Source organism: Babylonia areolata, chromosome 3 (assembly GCF_041734735.1).
Source record: "Babylonia areolata isolate BAREFJ2019XMU chromosome 3, ASM4173473v1, whole genome shotgun sequence".
NCBI classification, from domain to species: Eukaryota; Metazoa; Mollusca; class Gastropoda; order Neogastropoda; family Buccinidae; genus Babylonia; species Babylonia areolata.
Window position 1 is genome coordinate 46659363 of NC_134878.1, and position 8750 is coordinate 46668112.

Genomic DNA, 8750 nt, shown 5'->3' on the forward strand with positions numbered 1-8750 from the left:
GATGACAGTCCCATGTCAAACACTTACAATGTCGATGACAGTCCCATGTCAAACACTTACAATGTCGATGACAGTCCCATGTCAAACAGTAACAATGTCAATGACAGTCCCATGTCAAACACTTACAATGTCGATGACAGTCCCATGTCAAACACTAACAATGTCAATGACAGTCCCATGTCAGACACGATGTCGATGACAGTCCCATGTCAAACACTAACAATGTCGATGACAGTCCCATGTCAAACACATACAATGTCGATGACAGTCCCATGTCAAACACTAACAATGTCAATGACAGTCCCATGTCAAACACTAACAATGTCAATGACAGTCCCATGTCAAACATTTACAATGTCGATAAAAGTACCATGTCAGACACTTACAATGTCGATGACAGTCCCATGTCAGACACTAACAATGTCAATATAAGTCCTGTATTGAACAATAACAATGTAAATGACAGTCCTGTATAAAACTATAATGATGCAAATGACAGTCCCATTCAATGCAAATGTGTCCCATTTCAATCATTAACAGTGTGAATTAATTCTTACTTTCGTGGCGGGTGAAAGTGGGAGATACATATAAGGTATTACAAAAACCAGGTTCATGTGTGTTAATGATAAACTAGTGATGGAAAAAAACAACAAAGAAGTGGAACATTGTGTGAGGATGTGTATTCTTGTCTGTCATAATTTTTTTTTTGTTGTTGTTGTGATTTTACTATGATTTCAATATTTTTTTTAATTTCAAGTTTATAATTTATACAGTTTTAGTTCATCAGTGAAACTGATAACTGAGATCCATATCATCTCATAGAACTGATAAATGAGTCCTGTACTCCTGCCACCCTTGTGACCCTCACTCAGCTTACATTTGACACATTTTGTATTGATTTTTTTTTTCTCATTTATGTTTATCAAGCTAGCAGAGTGTACAAAATTATATTTTTGTCCATATGTTTGTGAATATGTATGAATCAATGAGGGTGAAAAAAAAGAACATTTAGTGGCATTGTTTAAAAAAAAATCTTTACATTGTTGGTACATACAGTTGAGCTCATTTTATCATGATAATTTGTTTTATTTGCTAAAAGGTGTCAGTATGATGCTTTCTGGTGTTGCATGACCATTATTAAGCAGGGCACAATTCTGTTTTATTCTGTGATTTTATTGGATTAGTTTCAGAGACACGGGGATGATATTTCTGTAAGTGGTGTTGATTGCCTCTTGTGTCACTGTTGTATATTAAGTGTGAACACTGTGGTCATTGGTGGTGCCAGGAGTGTACATTGAGTGTGGTATACACACTGTAGTCACTAGTTTGTCATTGCTATGCAGTTTGATGTTCACTTGTAGTCACTAGTCATTACTGTACCGCAACGTGAATGGCACAGAGAGATAGAGAGAACGAACGAACGAACGAACGAAGTTTTTTTATTGAGGGAAGTGGAATAAGCATACATGTGCTTTTTTTCATCCAGCCCTCAGGGCAAATGGAAATTGAATTTGAATCAAAACATCCACAAAGTAGGAAAGAGATGAAGAAATAAAGACATGACATTCACATTCACATTTAAACATGCACATCTACATAATAAACATGTACATTTATATAATCATGATACAAACATCATGTCATGAAGGAAAAAGATCAAACCATCCCCCAGAAAAAACAAACAAAAAAAACAACAACAAAAACAGCCCCTCACAAGCCTCCCCCCCCCCCCCCCCCCAAAAAAAAAAAAAAAAAAAAAAAAAATTCAGGACACTGATTGTGGTTGTATATCATTAAGTAGTGCGATAGCGGTTAGACATACAATTAAACTATATATGCGTATTCAATAAGATAAAGTCAAGTTAAGTATGATTGTTGACATATTTGTCCATAAGGTGTGTATGGTAATGTTTTTTGAATTCTTGAATGCTTTTCTGAACATTAAGATTGGATGAAATATTGTTCCATAAACAGCCTCCTGAATAAATGAGACTGGATTTAAACAGATCTACTCTTGGAATGGGGATCTTAATCTTGTTGGTCTGGCGGACTAGCGTGGTGGGAAATCTATCTCTCAAAGATGGAGCATAATTAGACATGATTTTAAAAATAAAAACTGCTTTGTTGTATTCAAGTTTAAGCTTTAGGGGAAGAATATCTAAATGTCTGTAGTCGTCAGCAGTCAGTGATGAAGATTTCAGAAGGATTAATTTAAGAGCTCGTCTATGCAGACTTAGTAAAGGTTTTAGTATATTATCGCTAGCTGAATCCCAGAGTGTTGACGCATAGTTAATATGTGATTCAATATAAGCAAAAAAGAATAATTTTCTACAATGCAAATCAAGAAAATGTTTAATTCTGGAAAGCTGATAAATCTTTTTGGATAGGGTTTTGCATAATGACATAATATGACTGGACCAAGATAAGTTGTTATCAATGGTGACTCCAAGAATTTTATGATTATCAACTTCTTCTATTGGATGACCATTAATGGAAAAGGGTGGAAGGTTGTGTGAAAAATTTTGGCGTTTCTGTCTGGTGGTGAGTATGAGACATTTCGTTTTTTTTGGATGGAGACGCATGTGATTTAAATTGGACCATCTAACTATATCATTAATGCTTTGTTGCAGAGCATAGTACACTTTGTCTATTGTAGTGTGATTTGTATGTATTGTTGTATCGTCTGCAAACATCTCACATAATGCATTAATAAATAGAGGCAAATCATTTATATAAACAGAAAACAATATTGGACCAAGAATTGAACCTTGAGGAACTCCGTAATAGATAGACTGTAAAGAGGATTGAGATTCATTCATAGATACAATTTGTCTTCTGTCTGATAGAAATGAAGATATGAGGTCAAGTGTATTTCCAGAAAAGCCATATAATTTTAGTTTTTTCAAAAGAAGAGTGTGGTCTATCACATCGAATGCCTTCATAAAATCCACCATGAGAACACCAGTAATTTCATTATTGTTTATATTTGTGAGCCATTGTTCGACTAAGTTAGTGAGTGCTGTATGACAGGAGTGCTTGGACCTGAAACCAGACTGATTTGGATGAAATAATTTGTAGTGATTGAAATGATTAAGGATATGTTTGTTAATGTGTTTTTCTAAAGGTTTTGACAATATTGATAAGATTGAAATTGGTCTGTAATTGGAATGGTCTGTACGGTCTCCTGACTTAAAAATGGGTACTACTTTCGCGACTTTAAAAGATTTAGGAATTATCTTTTTTGTGATACATTGGTTATAGACATAAGTAAGTGTTTCGGCAATTATAGGAGCAGAGAGTTTTAATATCTTTCCATCTATACCATCAATACCTTTCGAACCTGTTTGCTTTAAGTGGGAAAGAGCATAGTAAACTTCATGTACATCCATAAGAGGGATATCAAGGTGTGATGAAATATTTTTAGTGTTACAAAAGGTTTCGAGAATATCAAGTGAATTAAGGGATGACATGTTTGTTCCTACTGTTGAGTTAGCTACATTACAAAAATGTGTATTTAGGTTATCTGCTGATATGTCGTTAGTTGTTGTGGATTGCGTGATATTATGTTTATTATTTAACTGATTTATGGCTTTCCAAATCAATTTATTATTGGATTTTGTGGAAATAAGTTCTTGAAAATAATTCTTTTTTTCTGAACGTTTCAAAGCATTTACAAGATTACGTTGTTTTCTGAATTCATCTTTCTTACCTTCTGAGAGAGACGAGTCTCTTTCCTTAATCTTATCATCAATGGTTTTAGTCATCCACGGCTGTTTAGGATAGCTTTTGACACGTTTTGTTATGAATGGAGCATGTTTATCATATACATTAAGAAAATTGTGATACCAAACCTCCAGTGCTTCTTCAGGATTAGAAAACTGATAAACAGCTGACATATTGGAATGTATCAAGTTCTGTAGAAATAAATCCTTATCAAATTGTCTAAAATCTCTATGGCAAACAGTTTTATGTCTATTTGCAGGAATTTTTACACCTCGTTTGGACCATGTGAAACATATAGGGGAATGGTCACTGCAGCCAAACGTTGGGGAACATACTTCTGTTATGGAGTTTGTAGATGAAGCGTATATATGATCTATAAGTGTTTTTGACGTTGCAGTAACTCTCGTAGGTATGTCAATTAACTGCGTTAGGTAAAATGATTCATAAAGTTTTGTCCAGTGTTTGTTTGATTTGAGTAAGTCAATATTAAAGTCACCTAATAGTATTATTTCACTTGAAGACAAAGAAGCTTCTTCCATCATCAACATAAACTTGTCTATCCAATCTACATGTTCAGCTGGATTTCTATAGATAAAGCCGAGAAGGATAGGTTTTGATTTCTTAAAGCGTATTTCGATCCATACAGATTCAACTTGATAATTTTCGAGTGATTCAATTCGTTTAAAGTTAATGTTTTATTGAACATATACTACAAGGCCTGTTTCTCTAGAACATTTCGGATCATTACGAATAATACAATAGCCTGGTAGTAGTAAATCAGAGTCTTGTATATGGTCTGTTAGTCTTGATTCAGCAAATCCGAATATGTGAAACTGTTTTCCGGAGTTTGAAAGGACATGGGATACATCAGCGAGTTTGTTGATGATATGATTAATATTCAGAAAACCTACTTTAAAACCATCAGATATTGGCCAAGTGTTGAGTGTTTTAGTCATGGAACAGAAAAAGTGAATACAACAGTATCAAAGATGAGAGAGAGAGAGAGAAGATTATGTGTGTGTGTGTGTGAGTGAGAGACCTGTGACAAAGATACAAACCCAGACTTCCTGTTTGGAAAATTTCCACATGGTATCAGTTCCATCCCTGCCAACTGGCTTTACCCATGGGGCAAAGTCTTGTAAGTTTTTTTTGTTTTTTTTTTTCTTTTTCATGACTTTGAATATGAATATGAAACAATAATGATTGAACCCAATCCATTTGAAACATAATTTGTTATCAAAGAAGTTCACTGAATGAACATATACATGTTTGAAAACAATGCTACTGCCCATGTTTACAATATTTCATGTATTGATTTATGCACATATCTTTGAGACTGAGGGGTACTTGTAAATTTCTTCACCTATTTTGTTTTGGTGAATGAGGGTGGAATTTGCTCTGTCCATTTCCATGTCGATTACATTTATGGTGTTTTTGTTCACAGCTCAATAGAAAATGTTATTCTTTGTAAAATAAGTTGTGATGCTTGTATCCATGCTGGGTATATTTCCATACGTTATTGATGAAAGGCTTTGAGAGGTATATTTCTGATGTGCACTCATGCCCAGTTGTGGGTAGTTACTTAAAAAAAAAAAAAAATGTGGGTGGGGGGGATGCACCACAATTTTAGGACATTTTGTTTTCTATATTTTCATCATGATGAACAGTGATGGACTGATGATGCTGCTGCCTGGGGGGTTCATTTAGGGTAAGAACTATATGACGAAGCTGTACCTTGATAAAATATCCCAACATCAGCCTGGTTGAAAGATACAGACCTCCTGCAGTTTTGCATTGGTCAGGAAACTTGAGCAACGCTCCCTAAGATACATCCATGAAGTGGATGACTTTAGGCTACGTGGTCCCTGTCTTCCCATTTTAAGTCCATTGCACACTCAGTTCTTTAGGAGCTGGCCACAGGCTGAAAAAACCCCCAAAACAACCCCTCCTGTGAAGCAGCTCGAACCCATGTTTCCTGAGTCGCCAGTCTGCGACGCTAACCACTTCACCACAGGAGTTTCATGCAACTGATTGTGTAGGAATGTTTTTCTTCAGCTGTCATACAGAAGCAAGTTTCAGACCTGAAGAACTTTGCACAGAGTTGAACAGCTTTTGCTAGTTGGTGCCATATCTCCCTTGTGGAGGACCTGTTGGCAAAAACTAAGAAAATTTGCTGGATAGATCTGTTTGTTTAAAGTGCAGTAGTACCTGGAGAACTAAGCACTCACTACCTCTTTCCCCTGTTTGCCCACATTTGTCAATAAAAGATGTCTCTTTTGTACCAGCGCAGATTTGTTATGCTATTTTACACGTGAACTAGTGCCTTAAGCGTCACAGTGTGTATGTCCATGGTGAAGATTATACATGTTAGAAATCCAATATTTGCATGCATTCTGTGGATCATGTGAAACTAGCACACATCCACCCACCCTAGAATAGAGGATGGCTGTCTGAATGACAGTGATGAAAACAACCATGCACATTAAAGCTTGGGGAAATGAGTGATAATGGGCTACAACAGCCTACAAAGATATAAGAAGATTCAGACTAATCATTGATTATCTCCCATCCGTCATGCTTTTCATTTCCTTTACAGTTCCGGACACTCAAAGAAAGAAGAAGAAAAAACCAAAAAAAAACCCCCCCAAAGCTAGTGTGAATGGCAGGAGATATGGATACAAGTGACATCACAGGACTTGTTTTTTCTCTTGTAAGCTGAAGCAAAGTTTTAGTAAGGCTTTGCAATGTCAATGAATGGAATTTACTGACCTTTTGACAGTCAGCGCTTAACTCTTTCACTGCCATTGGCGACTTTAGTTGACTAGACAGTAGGCGGTTAAGTCAACATCAAGGAGTCATGTTGATAAGACCATTTTTCACACTGGAACAAAGCTTTGCAGCTGCTTCCAGTTACCTGCCAATAGAACAATGACTAACCTTTGCCCCCTGACCCGAGTTTGCATTGAACAAATCCATTGTGTAGTTTTAACGTGAATGGAGGCCTGTGACTGAGAGCATCGTATCTGAAATATTTTAGCACTGGGGAGCTTTTTTCACACAGAAACTTGGTGGTGAAAGAGTTAAGGACAAGTTGTTCAGGGCATGAGTCTAGGATCAGTGAAGGTTGTGTTGTTGAAGGGAAGGAGTCCTGTCATTGCAATGACTCCCAGACCCCACTATATGCAAGCCACGCACACGCAGTGCACCCATTGTTAACTGTTTGATTCATGCAGATTGTGATCATTGATGGTATTTGCTCATGCTATTGTCTCTGTTGATTGGTTTAGTGAATTGTGAGCAGAAAGAGGGTGTGAATGTAAATCATGATGCCTTAGCAAGGTAGGTCAGAAAAACATGTCAAGAAATCCATGTCCAAATGGGATTGAATTTCTTTCATATTGTATGTTGACAGATATTTTTATATGCTGTTGAACCTGTGGGATATTACCTGTGGGATATTCAAAGTGGGTAAATAAAAATGTTCAAAAAAGGAAGAAAATGAATTGTGTGTGTGTGTGTGTGTGTGTGTGTGTGTGTGTGTGTGTGTTTTGTTGGGTTTGCATTATAAGGTCATAGGAAAGTACTGTGGGTCCTTCTTGTTTTCTTCTTCTTTGTTCATGGGCTGCAACTCCCCCTTTCACTTGTACGTACACAAGTGGGCTTTTACGTGTATGACCGTTTTTACCCCCGCCATGTAGGCAGCCATACTCCACTTTTGGGGGTGTGCATGCTGAGTATGTTTTTGTTTCCATAATCCACCGAACGCTGACATGGATTACAGGATCTTTAACGTGCATGTTTGAATTTCTGCTTGTGTATACACATGAAGGGGGTTCAAGCACTAGCAGGTCTGCACATATGTTGACCTGGCAGATCAGAAAAATCTCCACCCTTTACCCACCAGGCGCTGTCACCAAGATTCGAACCTGGGACCCTCAGATTGAAAGTTCAACGCTTTAACCACTCGGCTATTGTGCCCGTTCACTGTGGGTCTGAAAAGCTAATGAGGCCTCTCAGCAGCTTCCACTGTTGGATGCCTGGGGTCTTTCAGTATAAACAGCATCCCCACCTTCTGGAAAATCTGTGCTGGAAATTTTCTGTTTTCTATTGCCCTCTCTATTTCTACATTTTTTTCTTCCTTCATTGTTGTCTCCTTTTTCTGTCTTCCCAGTCACCCCCCCCCCCCAGCCCCCCCACAATCCCTAGCCCCCCATCCCTCCTTTTTACTTATTCTTCTTTTTGAGCAAGCCTTGACACTTTTTTTTTCTTCTCTTTTCCGCAGTCTGTGATGTACTATCTGTGCTGTTTGCTCTGGTGATTAGATAGTGAAATTGTAGACACTGGAATGGGCACTAGCTGTCTATTCTGCAGTGTTATTTGCCTATATGGCCTTTTTATGTATGTTTTGTTTGGCTTTGAAGTATGTTTTATCCTTTTTTATTTTTATTTTTTATTTTTTTTAATCTGGGGATGATAAATTAAGTGGACTGAAGGGCTGACGTCCTCAGCATGGCCCAGTCCTATTTGCCCAAAGGAGCTATATGGCTAGGATAATCTGTCATGAACCATGCTTTATGGGTTTGTCTTGGTGGGTTTTTTGGTGTGTGTGTGTGTGTGTGTGTGTGTGTGTGTGTGTGTGTGTAGATGTGACAGTTATGTTTTGACGCAGCTGAGCCCTGATATGGCTCTGTGCGGCTGAACTATAAGTATAAACAATTCTAACAATCGGAAATAAATAAACAATGAGGCCAGGAGATGGAATGATTGACAAATAGTAAAGAGTGGTAACTCTCTCCATTCACAAGGCACACAACTTCAAGTCAGCGCTGCTTACACTACCGATTCAGCTAGCACACAGATAAATAAATGGTACATTGGAACAAACCCAGACACTTCCTCAAAAAGGAAGCGCTGGGCCTATCCTTTGCACACAGCAGCAAAGACAGAAGAAATGTGCAAACACAAATTAGCTTTTATTCAAGACTGGCATAGCCTCTTTAATTCTGAACAAGCCACACAGAACACAT